Here is a 22,818-nt window from a genome sequence, read left to right on the forward strand (position 1 = left end):
GGGTTCATCACGAACCAGTGGTTCCTGTTACTACTCAGGCTATGCCAGCAGTGGTCACTACATCGGTGCAAGATGATGGGCTAAGGCAAGACATGAGGCAAGTGGTAGATTTGATGAAGAATCTCAGCCTAAAAATGCTAGGTTAAGTGGGAAATAATCGAGGTCGAGGGAGGTTTGCAAATTATCCAGGAGGTGAAGAAAGGCCTAGGAATGGTGTTGGACAAAGCAATGGTAGGTTTTGGAGGCAGACGCCCACATGTTACAATTGTGGAGAGTTGGGTCACATCAGCCCGCAATGTGATAAGCCACCAAGGATGGGGGGAGACATGTATCCATTGCCAAGACAGGTGTTAACTGGGTCAAATGATTATGGCATCCAAAATAAGGGAGATGAAGGAACCAGTGGATTAACCCAAGAGGAAAAGGGAAAGACAAAAGTGCTAAGTGTAGTCACCTTGGAAAAGGCATCAAAGCTAGAGAATACATTAGTGATGCCTATTGGGAAGAGGACCACAGAGGATAAGGAAGGAAGAAATGCCCCAGGTCCTAGTAAGAAGAAGGAAAAGAGCCATGAAGGCGAGGATGTCAAGGCCAAGAGGAAAAGGAGATCTCGTCGAAAGTTTCATGTTTCAAATTTTCCACTAGGGGATGGGCAATTAAGCTATGACTTGAAGGAGGATCTGACAAGCAGGAAGGCAGATGTTACTTTTGGGCAGCTTATAGAGATGGTGCCAAAGTTAAAGCGATAGTGGAAGAGGATGGTTAACCCAATGGAGAAAGATCCAGAGAGAGGTTCAGTAAGGTGTTGGAAATGGATGAGCTACCAGACATTTGTCCAATAGTAGATGTGTGGCATAAAAGGAAAAATTTGGGACAAGGTTATGTGGATGGCGGAGCCCAAATATGCGTCATAACACACTCATGCGTTGAGAAGATGGGTCTCACAGTGGCTGGGGTGTCAGGTTTTCGGATTAGATTGGCTACCCATCAGAAAGTAAAATGTTTGGGTGTTGTAAAGAGCTTAGAAGTGGAAGTATATGATGAAAAGGCAGTGGTTGATTTTCATGTGATGCCAGCGGGTTTGGGAGCATATCCTATTATACTGGGCAGACCATGGTTACGTGCAATGGGAGCTGTTCAAGATTGGCGACATGGTACTATTAGCCTCTATGGAAAGACAGGTGCCAAGAAGCTTTATGATATGGACACAAGGAAACGATTGGAGGAGCTTTATGAAGATGAGGATGAGTCTAGTGATGAAGACTATTCCACAGTGTCTGATGAGGACAGTGATAGTACTACTAGCAGTGATGAGGATGTTGATGTTGCATTTGTTTTGATGGACAAAGAAATCCAAGAGTCTGGTTTAGTCGCATTTGCAAATGAGGTTGAAGATGAAAGTGGAGGGCCTTATGAAGTGATTGAAGGGCTGATGCAAACCAAGGTTGGATTGTCAAAAAAGCAATTGATGTCACAAATGATCAGTGGAGACCTCTCAGCTATGGAGAAGGAGGTATATTTGCACATGCAGGTCTATGCCAAAGTAATTGATGGTTTTCTTGATGCAAAGTTGATATATGGCATCTCTATAGGTTTTCCTTGGGAACTAGGTGGAACCTTGATTAAGCTTTTGATGCAAGGAATTCCAAGTGTTTTTGTGTGGGATCCAGGCGGCGAGTCTCATATCTCTTGTTGCTGCTGCTGAGCATGAATGCTCTAGCAGGCTAGGGGATGGACAAATTATGTCAGGAGTTTTTTGGAGCAAGGGATTGTGCATATGTACATAGTCATGCATGGTGCATCGAATAAAGGATTGCCCATTTTCCAGAGCCAGGTGGTTATGTGGGGCCCACATGTGTACAGGTAGGGCAGGGTGTACATAGAGCATCGATTTTCACTATTACCAGTACCATTGTGTTTCTTCTACAATAATGAGGAGTTGATAGCGCGTAAAACTTCTTGAGGAAGCTATCCGCGGGCCGACGACATGAGGTAAGAAGGTGCGTCAGATGGCATCTAGTGGCGTCAGAGGTCGAATGGGGTCAATATTGCACGTGGAGAAGTACGAACACAACGTGGGTGTTTCCTTGTGATAATTATGCAGAAAGGTCATCATGAGGACCATATTTTGGGGCCACTTCACGTGGTGGCGGGATGCATTATTGAAAAGAAATGAGTGCCAGGTGTGCGGATGATGCAAAAAGGTGACAACTATGCATTGCGAGGTCAGCTTTTGGCCTGTTCGAGGTCCGTTTGAGGTCATCTAAAAGGCCAAGGGTGCCCAAGTAATAAAGCTAAGTGTGGGAACTGAAAAAAAAGAGAGAAGACCAGAAAAAACGTGGAGAAAAGAGGAGGAACAGCCGCAGGTGTGTTTTTGGGGTGTTTGGAGCCTGTTTTGGCCGTAAACTGCTCATCCGAGGTCGGATTTGAGCACTTTGACATTGTAGACTGGGGTTTTGGGCCGTTCCGGACGCGATGGCGCTGTCCATTTTGACAAATTCCTCACTATTTTTCTGCTGTTTTTGCTGTGTAAGTTTCTCCTATGAGCGAATCTTCTGCTCCAGTTTGTGATTGTATATGGCTTATTTTACCCATACTGTGTGAGCTATTTGCCCCCTTGGTGTTGGCCCAAGCTCATTTGTATATAAATATCAGAAGTTCTCCTCTTTTGAGCTGAATTTTTTGGGTGTGTGTGTGTGTGTCTCTCTATGTGGAGTGGGCAAACGGATAGTCTCTCTCCTCTCACTCCATAGGTGTGTTCCTTGTCTCGGCCAGGTGTGTTGTGTAAGTCGAGTGGTGCCCCATAGTGTGTGTGTGTATCTTCCCTAGAGTGTGTGTTGGGTCGTTATAGAGGCGCTGTGTGTGTTTTCATCCCGCTCACAGCGTCAGCGCTTGGTACCTGGTAGACGTCCACCAACCTCATCACCCATACCTCCACATACTGCCTCATCCATTCCTCCATCCGGTTCTACATCTTCAAGGTCACCTTCCCCAGTGAAGCTCTCCCCCATTTTGTTACAGCAAGATATTAAGCAGCAGACTCCTGAGCAAGAGGCCATGGAGGTGTTGAAGAGTGTGTTGGCCAAGGTAAACATCACTCTCCTCAGAAGATGCAGACGACCATGCAAGGAGATTTGTATCTCTCTGTAGAAGTCGTGGTCTTAACAGGGAAGATGCTTATTTGGTACTGTTTCCATCAACCTTAGATGGTTTAGCAGACAAGTGGTACACTCAATTTGCATAGAACCATTTTGCAACTTGGGCAGCTTTAAGACAACAGTTTTGTGCAGCATTCAGGCCAGGTGACTACTAGGAAAAGGTTTTGAATGAGTTGGCCAACATGGTGCTCCAGCTGGAGGAGACTTTTACAGAACTCATGACTAAAACCAAGTCTCTGGTTGCAAAGCTTCCTCAGCAAACCGGGAGAATTTATGGTTAAGAAGTGGGTGGAGAAGGCTCTTCCCAAAACTTCTCATCAAAAACTTTGAGAGAGTCTCCGACCTGACGCCACTCTGGAGGAGTTTGTCGCGACTGCTACTAGGATAGAGGGAGCAAGGAAGCTTTTCTCCGCAGGTAGAGACCCCCTCAGTGTTTTTGGAAAGTCCTTCTTATCTATTGAATTCTTTACATAGGGAACTTGAAGCCCTAAAACTACAACGCGCTCTTCAAGAGGAGAAATCAATCTCTTTTAGACAAGAGAAGTCCCCACATAACAAGGCTTTGGATCAAATCAAGAGAGAGCTAGAAGAGCTTTGATCACAGCAAGAGACTAAAGCTATGATGTGGTGCAGCTCGTGTCGCTCTCCAGGACACCCTCCACAGGACTGTCCCCTTCGGGCTTATTGCCACTTCTGCGAAAAGTCGGGGGATGAAGACAAGTATTGCTACTATATCAAGGGACTCTAGAAAATACAACAAAGTCTAGGTCCTTCTCTACGACAAGGGCTAGCACTAACATCTGATATGGTCTCCCCCTATGGCCACCAGAATTACATGCCACCTTTGCTCAATACCCCTATCCAAGGTATGCCAAGTACGTTTCCACATCAAAATTTTTATACCCAGGCTGCTTCAGCTCCTTAGAGCTTCTACACTGCAGCCTCCAACTCCATGCAGCAAAACAAGAGCAGCAACCACCTTGTCCCCCGTTTCGCCCGTCTAGTCGGCCCATATTATGCTACAGATGTGGTGAATATGGGCATTACCAAAGTAAGTGTCCTTTACCTGAAGGGTATCCTCCTTGCAGACATTGTCTGGAGTCTAAGGACCACTACAGTAAGGATTGTCCTAAGAAAAGGGCATCCTCATCTTCAGGCCCAACTCAAAAACAACAAGAATTCACATTCCCTGAAGATCAATCTAATCACAGTGAACACCACCCCTCAGCCATCACTTGCTACTCATATAGTTCGGCCACAACAAGTGGCGGAGCCCGCTAGTGTGCTCACTCGTGCACAAAGAGCAGCCCTGGGTCTCAGCTTGCCAACAGGTCCATCTCGTCCATCACTTCCTCAACCTAACCAAAATGACGAACCCTTAATTGGTGAAAGGAGTAGGCCAATCTCTATGCTTTTGGACATTGATGGAGCCTTCCTGGAAGCAGTGGCTGACTTGCAACATGTCAAAGTTCCTGAGGAAGCCCAGATTGTAGGAGCTAAGCCCACAGTGGAAGCAATTTTGAAGAACGCCTTTCAACAAGTGTCCCTTTATGAGATGCTTCGGCTAGATGCAACCCTCAGAAGTGACACCCTCTCACTCATTCAGTCTCTGTACCCGAATGTGGGGCCTAGTGGTGAGCATCTCCCGGTACAGCCTTCAGAGTCTTACATGATTTCTTATCCAGCTGCTCCCCTAACCAACTACAAAAGTCCTCGTCTCACTGTGTCTATTCTTGGGCATCGATTCTCAGGCGTCATAGTGGATGGTGGATCTGGGATAAATCTGATGCCAGAGTTTACTATGTTCACTTTAGGTCTGCAGCCTACCCGCCCTGCTCCATTCACTGTTACATTGGTGGACCAGAGGAAAGTCTATCCACTGGGCATAGTAGATTAGGTGCCTTTGAAGGTACAAGACTTCACATTTAGCTTGGATTTTGTGGTGGTCAGTCTTCCCCAGGTGGAGGGAGGGTTTCCTTTGCTTATTTGTAGACCATGGTTGAGGCATACTAAGGCACTTCATGATTGGGGAAACGACACCATGTGAATACATATGCCTGGCTCTCCCATGCAACCAATTTGACTCAAAGGAGGTATGGATCCAGTGGTTCATCACAGCTCATTGTTAGTACAGTCCAACCTCGATCCCGAGCAGCCCATCCCACGTGACGATTTTGACTAAGACTAGCTACAGTGGTTGGAAGCTACCACATCGATGCCATGCTATGTGGTCTCTATTCAAGCCTCACCTGTGCCTATAACACTCTCTCTCCCAGCTCCTCAGGCCGACACCAGTGTCTCAAGTCTTATAGCAGAAAGTGTGCCAGTCAAAGAATCAAGTGTGTTTGTCCCTGATGACCAGGATTCAAGTGTTCCTCTGATGGAAGCCATCGGCCTTGGTGAACCTATAAGACATCACCGAAGGGGGAAGAAATCTCCTCTGCATGAGCTCGCAAATGTTCCACCTCTTTCTCTAACATCTCCCGGGCCTGACGCCCCACCCACTCAAAAGCACTCTACTATGTCTGTGTCTGAAGACTTACCCTTTGAGGAGCTTCCACCAGGATGGCTACAAGAGGAATATGAAGAGTTTCCAATCGATCAAACACCATGATGTCTTGAAGCTCCAAGAGGTAGCTCACTTCTCATCTTCTGAAGCGCCCTCTCAATTTACACCTCTTGACTCGGTCAAAGAAGTCAACCTGGGAGATCCTGACAAGCCTCAGCACATCCTCTTACCAGCTTGGTTATGGGAGCATCCCGCGTTACTCAATCATGCAGTCTCTTTTATACACTCTTTTAAATATGTTTTTGATTGGTACTACAAGGATTTGGAGGGGATCCCACTAGAATTGGGTGTCCACACTATCCCTCTGGTTGAAGGGGCTAAGCCTGTTAGAGGCCAAGCTTACAAGCTCAACCCAAAGTATGCCGAGGCGGTCAAGTCATAGCTAGAAAAAATGCAAGAGGTAGGGATTATTGTACCTTTGGATCACTCTGAGTGGTTATCACCCATGGTGATAGCACCTAAGAAGCAGTCCAATAAAATCCACGTGTGCGTGGATTACTGCAGTCTGAACAAGGTAACTATCCCAGATGGGTTTCCCACACCTTTCACTGAGCATGTGCTAGAAGATGTAGCAGGGCATGTATTGTATAGTTTCATGGATGGGTTCAGTGGTGGATACAATCAATTGGGCATCCATCCAGGTGATCAAATTAAAACGGCTTTCGTGACTCCCTCGGGTATTTTTATCTACACTAGAATGTCGGTTGGTTGAAAAACGCTCCACCCTCCTTCAATCGAGTAGTATATCTCATCTTTTGTCCTTTACTTACGAATCATCTTCGCATCTTCATGGACGATTTTTTGACCTTCTCAGGAGCTCAATGTTCAACCCCAGTGGAAATCTAGAGGAACACCTCGCTCAACTCTCTGCTGTCTTCCTCAAGTGCAGAGAGGCACGCCTAAAGCTCAATCCTAACAAATGTCATTTTTTGGTCACTGAGAGCACACTTCTAGGCCATGTGGTGTCTGCTAAAGGTTTAGCACCTGACCCATAGAAGATCGTGGAAATATTGAAGTTACCACCTCCCATCAACCAAAAGGTGTGGAGAGCTTTGTAGGCCACACATGCTATCATCGCAGGTTTATACGCATGTATGCACATGAGCTGTTGCTGCACTCACATGGTGACTATCACAGGAATCTGCAGCAGCTGTACTCAATTTTACAGTATTATTTTTTACTACACGTACCGAGAAGAGCAGTGGTTCCATCCTCTCCTGGAATATGTGATGCATTTTTTGTCTCTGCCACTGTCTTCCGTATTTGTTTCACCATATGCTCTTTAAGGCACTACAGGACAAGGAAAAGCAATTTTGGACTCAACATAAAGGAAAAGCAGAGAGGTTCAATTGCTATGCAACCCCTATTATGTATTGGGTAGTGCAAATTATGCAGAAAAAAGCAGATGCAACTATTGTTATCACTCTGCCAGATGATGCTAAAGATGATGCCAAAGAACAAGGCCGTTCCAAAATGGCCAAAGGGAAAGGCACTTTATGCAAGATGGCTAAAGTACAAAAGGATTCAACGGAAGAGCTAGCAACACTACCCTACTCTGAATCATATGTTAACATCTCTGACATCAATACCGCAAACCCAAGAGTGAGTATGACTACTTCTGTGGCCACCTCTACTTTTACACCACCTCTTGTTAGTAGTGTTGCAGGAAACCAAACATACTCTCCAGTGATGTCACCAGTACCACCTACTACTACTCCTAGTGCAGGGGCACATAGGGGTACTACAGGGGCATCTAGCTATGGGCAACCTGACATGTTTGCCAATTTTGCACCTCACGCCGACAGACTTCTAGATGCGGACAGAAGAGAAATTTCAACGATTATAGATGCAGCCATCTCATTGCAAGATACTAACGGTCTGCATCGTGCGGTCTATGATAGTATGCAAAGGGAAGTGCGCAGCCACCTTCAATGATCGATGGATAGGGACATGCTAATTTCTCAGGCTCAAGATCGCATAAGGATTCTCACTCAATAGGTACAGGACCTCAAACATATAGTCCGCACTCAACAAACACAGTTAAAAGAGGTAAATGATATGGCTGCAATTCAGGAACTTCATGAACTAAGAAGCTTTATAGGTATGTGTGCATACTATAGACGCTTCATAGAAAAGTTCTCAATAATAGCAGGACCATTATATGACCTAACAAAAAAAAAGGGTTAGGTACACATGGTCTGCCAAGGAGAACAATGCTTTCAAAAAGCCTAAAGAAAAGCTTATCTCTCAACTTGTGCTTACACTATTGGATCTCTCAAAGCTATTTGAGGTCCAATGTGATGCTTGTGGTGATTACCTTGGAGATGTTTTGCTCCAAGAAGGGCACGCCATAGGCTATGAAAGTTGAAGGCTCGATCCTGTTGAGCAAGCTCTAGGCATATATGAAAAGGAAATCCTCATAGTTCTACATGCCTTAGACTCATGGAAGCACTATTTATTGGGGACTCCTTTCATTCTGCGAATGGATCACCAAAGTCTTAAGTAATTCATGACGTAGACCAAGCTCTCCGACAAACAAATGAAGTGGGAAAATCTCCTTTCGCAATTTCATTTTCATGTTGCTCACATTGTTGGCAAGCATAATCAAGTAGCCGATGCACTCTCAAGACGGCCGAGAGTGAAGGCGGTTTCCTGTGAGATCCCCAACCCGCCAATACCAAGATCGGGATGGGATCCTTGACAGGTCTCTAGGTCTGATAAAAATCAGAGTCTCGAACAATAAAAATCCAAGGAATAGACCTTTACCATTGACAATGGCTTGGGTCTATAGCCTTAGAAGAAGACCTAGTCCTGTCTCGCAGCAGAAACGGGACAACGTATTAAAAGTCCAAAAAAAACTATTTCGGCCCTATAACTGCCACAATTGGGCAAAGGTATCCTCTCAACCAATGTTTCTTTCTCCCTAACAGATGTGAGGGCATAGCCGCTGGTGGACTCCTCTTCCAAGTGAAGCTATTTTTCAAACGTTTTTAGTGCGCGAGGATGGATAGTTACCTGACTAATTAGGTCCACCCGTCCTTGATTGACAACCTTAGTCAACCCCCACTTACCACCCCACACTCACACATGATTCATTTATTTTTTTATAACTATCACATTGTTTTAACATTTAAAATAATGGTTTCTTTTAACTTTTCGTCACAGTAACTCCTTCAATCAAGTATTAAAGACAACATTGTAAAGCATTCTTTTTACAAACAAACATCTTTAAACTTAAGATAAGGTACTGTCAATCAAAACATTGTCCATAATAACTATGACCAGTACTCTTCTTGTCTCAAGATCACCTAAGGGTGAAAAAATGGCACCCATTCCTTATTCATAATCCGGAGTGGATAAACCCCCACCCAAGGTTCCGGGTGCCCATACACCAAACGAGTTGCCCATACAACTGGGCGGCTCCCCTAGGATAAAAAAACGGTATCCTAACTTATGTAGAAACATCAAGACACGACACGGAGTAGAAACTCATCGTTCATGGGGGTAACCGACTTATCCGTGGCTAGAAAGCCATCATTATCATCAATTTATACCAAGGAGTTGGAGGTGTTTTGAGACAAGCTGTCTTAAGGATGATCAATCATATCTTTCCTGATACAACCAATTTTTAACCCAAACAATTCTTTTCTACATTATAAACAATGCATGTTGGAAGTTACCTTCCGTTTTCGACCAATTATTCATTTTCTTATTCTTACTCACTCCTTACGTATGCAATGCTAACTTATAAAATAACTTAAACTTATTTAAAGACTTAATTGAATAATGGGAAACCCACCTGGGATTGATTGGCCATCTGCTGTTGCGTTGGCGCCTGAAGACTCTCCTCCGTAGGCCTACTACTAGGCCCGGCTTCGTCGTCGTGCGACGCTCTAGTTTGTTTCGGAGCTACGTCCTCATCATCAGATGTAGGGTTTGCTCGGGTCCTTTTAGGTGCCATAACTTCTTATCCTTATAAAAAGGACGTCTAATCATTAGGTAAATTATCTGAAAGTTAGACTTATCCTTTGTATCCAATTTTACCCAAATCTAGGTTAAATTTGTAGTCTTAATTGGTAAATTCTTGACCTAGTAATTTCTTATTTGCCTAAAATAGGCATGATAACTTTTTCTACAGCTTCCCTAAGGGTTTTCTAGGCTATCCTATTTTCTATATCTTTTTCCTAATTTCCCTATTGAATCTTAAGCTTGGAATCTGCTTATTTTGAGCTTAATATTTACTCTATTTATTTTCTCTCAAAGATTTCATTTCCTCAACTTTAATCACAGGTTTACACTTACTATAATTTTCCTAAAAACATTTGACCGTAAAGTCTATTTATTTTAATTAATCTTTGGCAAAAAATAGGACTTTTAGTCAATTACAATTTTCTAAACTTACTAATAAATTATGTCATAATTATCACAAGTAGATAAGGATATTTTTGACCTCTCGTAATTATCTTATTATTTTCCAACTTAATTATATAATTTCCCTCTTCAATTCTGGATTAAAATGTGGATAATTTGACTTAAATAAATATTTACACTACTTTTCTAACCTTAATATAATTATCACAGTGTATTTATTATGTAAGCTAGCTCTGATAAATAGAATGTAATCATATAACATGATTAGCTAGTTTTTCCCTTTAAATTTCAACCAAAATTAGTATATTTTGACTTAAATAAATATCTATACTAAGTTTCTAACCTTGACATAATTATCACAACATTTTCATCATGTAATCTAGCTCTGATAAATAGCTTGTAATCATATAGCATGATTTACTAATTTCCCTCTTTAGTTTTTAGCTAGAATTAGTATAATTTGACTTAGATAAATATCTATACTACTTTTCAAACCTTTACATAATTATAACAGCCTCTTTATCCTATAATCTAGTTCTGATAAATAGCATGTAATCATAACACATGATTTGCTAATTTCTCCCTTTAATTTATCCTCAATAATAGTGGTTTTCTACTAGGATAATTATCTAAAATAATTATCTGAGGTTAAGATAATTATCATAGGTTACTTAAGATGTAATTTACCTCTGATAATTATCTCAAAGCTTCTTGGGTTAATTTGCTAATTTCTCTCTTTTATTTCTCTCTAAAAACAGTATAATTCTGCTGAGATAATTAGTTAAACTACTATCTAAAGTTAACATAATTATCATGGGTTTCATAACATGTGTTTTACCTTTCATATTTATCTCAAATAATTTTGGATTAGTTTCATATTTTCCCCTTTGTATTTTTCCCTAAAAACAGTGTAATTCTATTAAGATAAATAGTTATATTAATTATCTGAGATTAAGATACTTAATCTCTGATAATTATCTCAAAGCATTTTGAATCACTTTGCTATTTTTCCCGTTTTAAATTTCCCTAAAAACTGTACAATTATGCTGAGATAATTAGTTAAACTAATTATCTGAGATTAAGATAATTATCACGGGTTTCATAAGAGTTGATTTACCTGTGATAATTATCTCAAAGCAATTTGGATCAATTTGCTATTTTCCCCCTTTTTATTTGTCCTAAAAACAGTGTAATTTTGCTAAGATAATTAAATAAGCTAATTATCTAAGGTTAACATAATTATCACTCTTTCCCTAAGATGTGACTAACCTCTGATAAATATCTTAAAGCATTTTAAATCAATTTTCTATTTTCCCCTTTTAATTTATCCTAAAAACAGTGTAATTCTATTATGATAATTAGGTAAACTAACTATCTGAGGTGAACATAATATTCACGGGTTCCCTAAGATGTGATTAACCTTTGATAAATATCTTAAAGCATTTTAAACCAATTTGCTAGTTTCCCTCTTTTAATTTGTCCCAAAAATAGTGTAATTCTTCTAAGATAATTAGGTAAACTAATTATCTGAGGTTAACATAATTATCACAGGTTCTCTAAGATGTAATTAACCTCTGATAAATATCTTAAATCAATTTGCTATTTTCCCCCTTTTAATTTGTCCTAAAAAATGTGTAATTCTGCTAAGATAATTAGGTAAACTAATTATCGGAGGTTAACATAATTATCACGGATTTCCTAAGATGTAATTAACCTTTTTTAAATGGCTCAAAGCATTTTGAATCAATTTGCTATTTTCTCCCTTTTAATTTGTCTTAAAAACAGTGTAATTCTGCTAATATAATTAGGTAAACTAATTATCTGAGGTTAACATAATTATCCTGGGTTTCTTAAGATGTAATTAACCTTTGATAAATAACTCAAAGTATTTTGAATCAATTTACTATTTTTTCCCTTTTAATTTGTCTTAGAAACAATGTAATTCTGCTAAGATAATTAGGTAAACTAATCTGAGGTTAACATAATTATCACGGGTTTCCAAAGATATAATTAGCCTCTAATAAATAACTCAAAGCATTTTGAATCAATTTGCTATTTCTCCCCTTTTAATTTATCCTAAACACAGTGTAATTCTGCTAAGATAATTGAACTAATTATCTAAGGTTAACATAATTATCACGGGTTTTCTAAGATTTAATTAACCTTTGATAATTATCTTAAAGCATTTTGAATTAGTTTGATCATTTTCCCCTTTATTTTTCTCTCACAAACAGTGTAATTCTGCTTAATTAATTATGGAAATTACTCATAATTACAGTCTATCACAGCTCTGATAATTATCTCAACTTAATCTAAACTTAATAAGTATAATTCCCATTAATTTATAGCTAAAATGGATAATTTCAGTCCTAATAGGATATAATAATTAATTAGCTTAATATCCCTAAGCTTAATCACAATAATCAGCAGAGAATATTTAATTAAGAGATAATATTGAGTATACATATGATTAATCTTTAATTAGTTAAGATAATTGTAAATAGGTTAACCTAGCTTTGCTAATTAAGAAAGTTTAGGACTAATTATCGTTTAATTAACCAACTAGAGCTTGATCTTTAGTGATTTCTACGTAGAGGTCTCTCTAGATGAGAGAGAACGTGCCAAGGCTCTGAGTCTGTCCGAAATTGTGAAGCAAGGGGTCTTATTTATAGGTTTCTGGCACTCACAAGCTCTCATAGGCTGGAAAAAGCAATTGCTTGCAGCTCAAGCCACCATACAGCTCCAGATGGCGCCCCTTGCTGCTAAATGAGTCCCTGGCAGGTCAGTGATGATCTTCCCATTACCTGCCAGCTTTTAAAATATCAATTATGCTATATTTTTGACCTATTTTTTCTTAATTGGTAAATATCTGAGAGGCCTTTAATAAAGTTTATGCTTAAATGATTACTGCAACCCTTCAATTTTTCTTAATAATTTAATTCACATTGAATCTTCCGGAAGGACTAGCGGGGTCAGTTTTTGTCCGAATTTAAGTCTGAAAATTTCTAGCCCAGGGTTGTTGTGCTTAAGATTCCAAAAATACCAATTTTTATTGCTTTGAGATAGTGTTTTTACCTGATTTCCTGATCAATGCTTTCTCCTAAAGCTTAAGTTAATTCCCGAGAGCTAGAAAGGTGGAGACCTTACATTTCCATAGCAACTCACAATGATCTATCTTCTATGATAGATGAGTATGCTATCGATCCTGATTTTAGAGATGTGATTTCAGCCCTTGCACTAGGGAAGAAAGAGGAACCATTTACTCTACAAGATGGTTATCTTCTCTATGGCAATAGACTATGCGTTACTAACTCACTCCGTGAGAAATTAATGTATGAATCTCATGCTCCTCCTTATGCGGGGCATAGAGGGATTCAGTCTACCCTAAAGGGGATTGAAACATATTTCTATTGGCCTACCATGAAAGCAAACATACAAGAGTATGTTTCCAAATGTGTGGTATGCCAAAAGATGAAGTCTGATAGAGGGAAGCAACCTGGATTGCTTCAACCTTTTGCCAATCCCTAATTCACCATGGGAGAGCATATCCATGGATTTTATCTTTGGATTGCCTAAGTCTATCCATGGGAATACGGGAATATGGACGATAGTAAACAGGTTCAGTAAACAAGCTCGTTTTATACCTGTCAAAAATACTATCAAAGCCCATCAAATGGCAACCCTCTTCATTTCACAAATCTTCAAGTACCATGTCTTGCCAATGTCCATAGTGTCGGATAGAGATCCTAGAATGACCAGTAATTTCTGGAAGGGTCTCTTTGGGAATTTAGGAACAAGGCTAAACTTCTCTTCGGCCTATCACCCGCAAACGGATGGCCAAAGTGAAATAGCTAACCTAACAATTCTCGATCTACTAAAAGCCTATGTAACTGAATTAGATCAAAGATCCCAATGGGAGAAGTACTTACCCTTAGTGGACTATGCCTACAATAACGTTGTACATACTTCCACTGGAAAAGTATCTTTTGAGGTAATTGAGGGAAGATCAAAAAGTCCCCTGCTACTTAAGGTACACAAGAAGATCTTCGCTGCTGTTGCACGTGAGTATAGCAGAGGCCTACAACAATATTTCCAAAAGATTAAGGATGCTATCTCTATCTCACAGTAGCAAAGGCAAAAAGGCTGCTGCTGACAAGCATAGAAGAGCCCAAGCCTTTAAAGAAAATGATTGGGTCTTACTCAAATTTCCCAAGGCTCGATTAAGGCACACGATGGGCAAGAATCCTACGGGACACCAAAAGTAATGTGCTAAGTTAGCAAAAAGGTACTATGGTCCCTTCCAGATTCTTAGGCCAATCAATGAGATGGCCTATCAACTCAAGTTGCCCAGCCATTAGCTCATACACAATGCTTTTCATGTGAGCCTATTAAAGCCTTACAAAGGAGAGCCACCTCAAGAACCAACTATTGAAGACCCACCGGAGATTGAGGACCAGGAAGAGGTGCTGCAGCCCGAGTCCATCCTCCGACATGAAGACAAGGTACTAAGAGGCGGTAAGACTATCCGACGATATCTTATTAAGTTTAAGAATTATCCTTTTGAAGATGCTAGATGGATGAAAGGCATACAATTAAAGGATAACCTAAACCTTGTCAATGCTTACAATGCTTCCCAAGAGTAAGCAAATGTACAAATGTTAAAATGAACAAAGTTTTTGTCTTATAAGACTTTCTTTTTGTTTATTGTGCACAAATGTGAAGTAGTATGCATGCTTAAATCAAGTTTGCGGAGACGACGTCTCCCAAACACCAAGTAGAGCTTGTCACTCTACTATGGAAGATTGATAGGACTAATGTGCAGACATGCTTGCGGCAGCTTAGGCTCTCAAGCGGCAAATGGACTAGTCATCCATTCTGAAACAATGTCGTATGGTAACATAGGGATCCTCTACCCGCTAGAAAAAGGACTAATGAATATGCTTTATTTTCTGTAACCCATAGTCGAGGAAGACTATGATTTTAAGAGAGAGGTAATGTCATAATAACTAATATCTAGTTCTCCTAAATGATTTCTCATGTTAAACTGATCATTTAATATGGGGAAGTGCCAGGGGAGACAAAGCTAGAATATTGGTTAAGCTGGAAAACCGGCCCCATTAGAGATCCAAAGGAGGGAAAATAGGGATCCAAAGGGGGGGCCATCTGCAAAAGAGCTATGTGCAACAATGGGCTCCAAAGATCTTACGTTCAGCCCATTAAGAGTTCCAAAATGCTAAGGTTCCAAAATTCAAAGGTTGTGTCCAAAGGTCAAAAGCCTAGGGAAATTGGATGCTTTGTGTGTGTCCCAAAAGTCTTTCTCAAGCCCTACAAAGGAGGGGGCGAGCCCAAGAAGTAGGGGATGAGAGAGAAACTCACACACACACACACACACACAAGCTTCCTTTGTACACAAGGGGAAAGAGGGACACATGTCAGCTCCCTAGCCCAGATGCCCACAAGGTGTACTCAAATCCTATTGGATGGCCTTGGAGGTGGACCAATGAGAATTAGGCTAGAGTAAGTCTAGTTTAATTAATTTAAAAACAATTAATAAAAGAACCAATAATAATTAAGCTCTCTAGAAGACTATTGGATAGCAATGAGCATTCAGCAGAGCCAAATGGCTTGCTTGATTCCTATTGGCCAGGAGACAAAGGGGTCCAATGAGAGTTTAGTTGCATTAATTAATTAGCAAAATCTCTCACAAAAGGGGAAAGGGGGACACATGTCAGAAGGCTATCACTTATGCTGCTTAATTTCCATTGGTTGAGCCTGGGGAGGTCCAATAGGGAGTGAGCATGAGCAAATAGCAAGGGGGGTCGACCAAGAGAGAGAGGGGGCTGATTTTTCAAAGGCATTATTCACTTACACACTCACAATATCTATGTGTAGAGTAAGAAGACTCTCTCTCTCTCTCTCTCTCTCTCTCTCTCTCTCTCTCTCTCTCTCTCTCTCTTCTCAAGCTTTAATGGAAAGCTTATCACCTACTCCAAGCTTCTGAGAACGAAGGCCTACACCAACAACTCTTGGCTTTGTGATGCAAATCCAACCAAGAGCCAAGCTTCAATGCATGTTCATCTCCTCTACCATGCTAATTACTAAGCTAAGCTATGCTAATATGAGTGATTATGTGAGGAGATGTACATATTTCTCGTAAGACTACTCCTTCTTCCTCTCAATCTACTCTCATACCCCGCTATCTCTCACCATCTTCGAAGGTGTGTGAGGTGTTGGGTCTGAGACCGTGAGGGAATTGATGTTGTGTTTGATAAGTGTTTTGCTTAGTGTTTTTCTTAGTGCTTGAAGTTTCCATCTTCATTGCACTAGATAGTATTGAAGGAACACAAAGAATTGTATTATAAAATGTCTCTCTTGATGGGAGAAACCATAATACAAAGCCTTTTGGAGGGGGGACCGGCTCCATGCAAGTCCGGTCCTCAACTGTTGTCAATTGCTTAATTTCTCTCTCTTTTGAAGTATTGTTCATTCTATCTAACTAGGTGTTATGCTTTTTGTTGTGCTCTCCACCCAAGCACTCATGTTATTCTTATTAGGAATCTATTCTAATGAAATGCTCACTATGTTCATGCTATTTTCCGCTACACACAAGTTACTAGGCCATTAATTGTTACAATTTTTGTCACTGCCATTTTTTGTATAACAGGTCTTATATAGTCTATTGTGGGTTGTGCTATATAGCACGTGCTGGTCTCACTCAATTTCTCCTCATTTTGGGTAGTTTTCACATCAGATGCAAACATTTTTCATGGCTGACAACAACACAGACGTGTTCAAGATGTTTGTAGCTGAGGACAGGTTGGATGGGGGCAATTACCCTGTGTGGGCTTACATTTTGCAACATGTTGTTGTGTCAAAAGGCATTTGGAATATTGTGCAGGGCATTGATTTACATCCTAGTTCTGAGAATGTAGGCGATATTGAGGATGTTACATGTCTTGCTGCAAGGATTGCTTCTGTTAGAGTTGTTTTGCCTACAACAGAACAAGCTCGTTGGGATGTAAAGGATGCGTAGGCTCATGCATTGATTGTGTTGTTTGTAAAAAACACCATTACTCCTCACATTCATTCAACAAAATCTGCAAAACAGGCTTGGGATATTTTGGCTGGTCTTTATGCAAGCCGCAATGAGGCAAAAATTGCTTTGCTGCGTAAAAAGTTGGAATCAAAGATTATGCATGACAAAGATGATATGGACACTTTCCTTGCTGGTGTCAAGGATACCAATGAGCAACTTATTTCTGTAGGTGAAGTCAGTTCAAACAGTTCCCTTGTGCAGACTATTCTTGATGCCTTGCCAAATTCTTACCAGACTTTTGCTAGTACTTGGAGACTTATGACCCAAGGAAATCCTGAAGTTGTCAAGTTTGATGCATTGTGCACATTGCTATTGCAAGAGTCACATTCTAGAAAAAATTGGACTAGACAATGTACATTTGAACGGGCTTTTATTGCTTCTCAAAGAAAGGGTGGTAACAACAATGCAGCCACTTCTTATGGTTCTACTACGAGTGGCAAAACTTATGTTCCCAATGCTTCTGCCGGCAGCAATTCGTTTGGCAATTCTGGTGATAAGGACAAAAAGAAGATGCGTTGCCATTATTGTAAAGCTAATGATCACTTGATCAAGCAGTGTCCTAAGTTGAAGGCCAAAGAGGCTAAAAAGAAAGAGGGTGGCTCCACTACAAATGTAGCCATTGTTGAGACTTCTGTGAAAGGAGACTGCGATGCTGATGTTGATGCAGAATGGGCTTTTAATACAAAGTGCACTTACAATCCTGTTGTCCATGATGCATGCATGTTAGTTGCTATAGATTCACGTGTGGTATTTTGACAGTGGCGCTACAAAGCACATTACCTCGCATCGTGAATTATTCACCTCTCTCGAGTCTGTCCCTCATAAGAATTCGATCACTTGTGCCAACAATGCCTCTTATCATGTTCAAGGAGTTAGAAAGATTGTGCTTACTGTTGCACATGACAGTTCTTTCACACTTGTTGATGCACTTTATGTACCTGGTATCAAGAAGAATCTTTTGTCTGTATCTGCACTTGCTAGACTTGGACTTGTATTCAAATTTGTGGATGACAGATGTACAGTTCATGATCTCAGTTTTGGTGATGAAATTGTTGCATCTGGCCTTTTGTGCCATGGGCTGTATAAGAACACTTTGTATGACAAGTGTGGACAAAATTTTGCAAATGTAGTTGCAGATTCAAGGGCTGTTTCAGATGCAAAATTGTGGCATGCACGTTTTGGGCATCAGAATTTTGTCAGTTTGCTGCGTTTGCAGAAATTTGATATGGTTGCTTCTTTGCCACCTCTCCTTACCTTGTGTTAGTGAATTCAAAGTCAAAGACTTTTATTTATTTTTTACTCTCTCTCTCTCTCTCTCTCTCTCTCTCTCTAGTCAATGCAAAAGCCTTTTACTTGTTAAAACTCTTCAATGTGCACTTCAACCCTTCAATGTGCACTTCGATGCTTTTTTTTATAAAATAAACTATCTCAAAGCATCCGCACCTGGCCAATGTTCGGGAAAAGTGCGCATCACCTTAGCCTTGAGCCGGTTGATGGCAGGCGGAGAAGGAAAAAATTCGCTTGAAAAATATAAGAAAATAGAGTTAAATTGTAAAAAAAATCGGCACTTTGCAAAATTTTTCTTTGGATCTACTCAAAGCTCTTCAATGTGTTATTAAAAAAAATTCCCTCAAATGGTTTGCGCTGGTGTAGACCCTTTGAGGGATATATTTCTTACTATATAAGGAGAGAGCGGAAGCTCGAATGTACTTATTGTTAGCAAAAAATTTATGATTAGCAATTTAGATTCTCACCCTGACCACACACCATTATGAGTTGGGTGGAAACACTTCCTGCACCTACTCATCATAGGGTTTCAGAAGCCATCTAAGAGAGAGAGAGAGAGAGAGAGAGAGAGAGAGAGAGAGAGAGAGAGAGAGAGAGAGAGAGAGAGAGAGAGAGAGAGTTGCCTCTTTAAAGAAACAAAACCCTACCCCCAACAATCTTTGCACTTGATGGCGGTGGCACTACTGGATGTGAATGCGGTGGTGGGCAACCTTGTTGCCTTGCTGAGAAGGGGTAGAGTCTTTCTATGTGCAAGCTACATCACATGAATTTCCATAGAGTCATCAAAGACAGGATGCACATTCAGAGAGAGAGAGAGAGAGAGGAGGGAGAGGTTTTCCACATGCAAATAGAGGATTTGGACTTTGGCGTCTTTGTTTATTGCATGCACAATGAGAGATAAAGAGGGGGGGGGGGGGGGGGGGGGATTTATAAAAAGTGGGGACCAAAATATTAATGGATTTTATGAAGATTCTCCCTTTCACGAAAGGTGGGGAGACAAACATGCAGTAGTCGACTTTCCATTTTGTCTTTTGTGAGCTTGCTAGATTCCTTATAAAACTCAATGAGGCTACTGATACTGTTCAACAAATAGCAAGAAATAGGTGACGGTCTCAATTTGCAGCACCCTAAAATATTCACGATAGTTGATTAATAAGGTTGCCCCATGAGCAAAGAGTTGAAAAATATTAAGGTCTACTATAATTAAGCAAACAATTGAAAAATTCTAAGGTCTAAGTTCAGCTATAATTAAGCAAATAGTTGAAGAATATTCAAATATAGTGCAAAAGTGAGGGGGAGGGGGGGGCAAGGTCGAGCGCTAATGTACATGAAATCCTGTAGACAAAATGTCAACAATGTTAGGGAAAATCGATTTTCATAAACTTACAGAATTCCTTTGGGCAATGAAAAAGCTATGAGTCTTCTTTTACTTGCTAGCAAAAAACACAAGAAAGAACAAGCTCAAGAGTTATCTAGTGTCGGGCTTGCTAGTACCTACCTCTTGCTTCACATATCCATTCTTAAATTAATCACCATCTTTAGGGGGTCTAGGGCCAATTTATTTAGTCTCTCAAGTGAAGAAATGAGTGACATATAGGAGCTCTTGGCTATGTGTGTTCTAATCAAGTGTCTCTCATTGACTCGCTCGATTTTATCATCGCTCGAAAAACTTCGCTGGGAGTTTGGGATTCCTCATCCAATACTAGCTCAGTCTTGCAACCAACCATTCCCTTCATGATTTTTGTGTTTCACTGTGACATGCCCCTTTTCTGCATCTCGTTTTGCTCTCCTCACTTTCACCCTCATCACATCAAGCTCAAAGTCATGGCATGGCAACCAATTGCACTCACCAATTGCCTCTGCATTAGGAAGAAGCCGCTTGTGTACATGAACAAACCACCAAAAAGCTCTCTTGCATCATAAAGACTATTCTCTATGGTTACGCACAAAGCCATAAGCTACTACTACCAATAATAATCTTGCATGGTCCCAACCAAAGCTTTGCTTCAAAATATAATTGGTTTGTTCACCTAAATTCAAGTAGTTCTTATGGTTTTCAAACAAAGACCATGTTATAAATCTCTCTTATTTTTCTCTACAAGGCAAGGGTAGGATTGTCAAAGGCATACTACGCATAATCTTAGTGAGCTATTTAGATAACATGTAGGTTATTTTAGTTATGGTAACAAGGCTACTATAATCCCATAGATTGTGGTCTACATTGAATTTTAGTTGACTTGCCCTCACAAACATTTGGTGAGGCTTTTACCCTTTATCTCAATGTGTATCTACTAGTATCTAACCCTTGTCTCCGTGGTGTTCCTACTATCCTCTAACCCTTTAAAACCACACAATCAACTATCCTTAGTACCCATTCTCAATTGGAGCGGGCTTCAATAAGTTCTTGGATAACCACCTCTCGTAGAGAAGACAACCATTTAGACATGGGTAGAAAATTCCCTACTCAAGCGTAAATTATAGGCTATTCATACCGCATTGCTTATTCCATGTTATTTATCCTTAAAACTACGTGTTTCAAATTTGATAAATCCTCCTCCATTTGATAAATCCTCCTCCATATGTTTCAAATTCGATTTATCCTCCTCTTGCATGTCCTTTACTATCCCCTTAACCTCCCCTTTGGAGCTAGATATTCTCCATAGTGCTTTCACACTTCTAAAAGTGCATCTAGGAAGGGCTATATTCATCCCATATGAGCCCTTCAACCTCACCTACTCCTATTTGCTTCAATCTCCTTGCAAGAGACAGCTTTCTCACTTTGCAAATATACCTAATCTCTAGTCCCTATGAATTTTCCTTTTTGCCTATTGGTGGATACATCCTTGGTGCCCTCCTCATGAACTTGTCTTGTTGTTATTCATGCTCTGTTGTTTTGAAGTTTTGCTCACTTGCTTCCTTATGCAGACGTTCACTTGATGGATTTTTCTACCACCGTCCGCTTCAAACATCTCTCCTATCCTCAAATTGGCACCACATTTTGGCCTTACTGGGTAAGGTTTCAAGTCTCAAATGCAAGCTCAAAGATGGCTTTTGACACCCTCAGACATCTCCTCTCCAAGCCCTTCAAATGTGCTCTTGGGCTCTGGTAGGACCTAGGCATGGATAACCAGCATTTGAAGGTTACAACAAGCTTGAACTCCATATTTTGGTGCAAGCCTTTAAACACTTCCACTAGCATATGAGGGCACAAAGTTCTATAGGCTGATTGAGCGTGATAATTGTGGAAGATCGTTGTAGGTTCTTTTTGTACTTCTATCAGCATTGAAACAAGTTTCCCATGTTGGTCTACGAGCTAAAGATTTGGAGAGCTACACTACCTTCTGACAAGCACACACTATCTCATATTTTTTGGCCATGGCACATAATGAGAATGTGTAGCAAACTGCTTTGCCCATTCTTGTTGCCCTTATAAGTTGGTTAGTGTTTGCCCTTTCCTTCCTGCTGTGTGGATCTTTCTTGATATTTCTAACTAGAAAATACTAATGGGAACCTTCTTTGGTGAGAATCATTTGCCATGTCCTTGATCCTCCAACAACAACCTTTTCATTCCAATCTCCCTCCATCGACAGTGTTAAGGTTTCCTCCTCCTTGTTATCATCCCATAATCATGGGATCCATGTTGTTTGCCACATTATTTAATAAAAGATAGAGATATAGCGCATGTAAACCTACCATCATCTTTTTCCAATAAAATTACGAGTATTTTGTTGCCCCATATGTGGTTGCTACCCGCTGGTAATGTTGATGGTGGATAGTAGGCTATCGCTGGTTACCCATAACATCTCATCACCGGACCTCTCCCTACATACCTCATATGCTACATGTGATTAGAGGTTAAAAAGGTCATCTACAGATTACAAACCTTGATTAAGAAAATTCTTGCCCAAAAATAGGTCCTATACAAAGGTGTAAATGGAAACGTCAATTAAAGGGTTGTAGTTTCCTACAAGTGTCACAAAATGGAACATACAACTACTTAGTACCCTTCAAACAAATCAAAACCTTCTTTGCATTCATTGAGGGATTTGAAAACAACATTAGAGTTCGAGTTCACAACATGGAGACAAAAAATGCATGATTTTTTATCTTGATGATCATGAAAAATAAGGTAACTTAGATGATTAAGATAATACAGGTACTTCTGCTAGTAAAGATCGGTGATGATTTTTTAAAACTGATTCATGATGATGGAAGCACATTTATTTGAAACATGTATATGAGGGCTATAATTTTGGGCAAAATACAATGTTTTAAGTTTTGTAAGAATGGTTTAGTACGATTTATTGTAGATTGAACCTTGTCCATAATGATGTTTG

This window comes from Adiantum capillus-veneris, chromosome 16 (assembly GCF_014529385.1).
Source record: "Adiantum capillus-veneris isolate H3 chromosome 16, ASM1452938v2, whole genome shotgun sequence".
NCBI lineage: Eukaryota > Viridiplantae > Streptophyta > Polypodiopsida > Polypodiales > Pteridaceae > Adiantum > Adiantum capillus-veneris.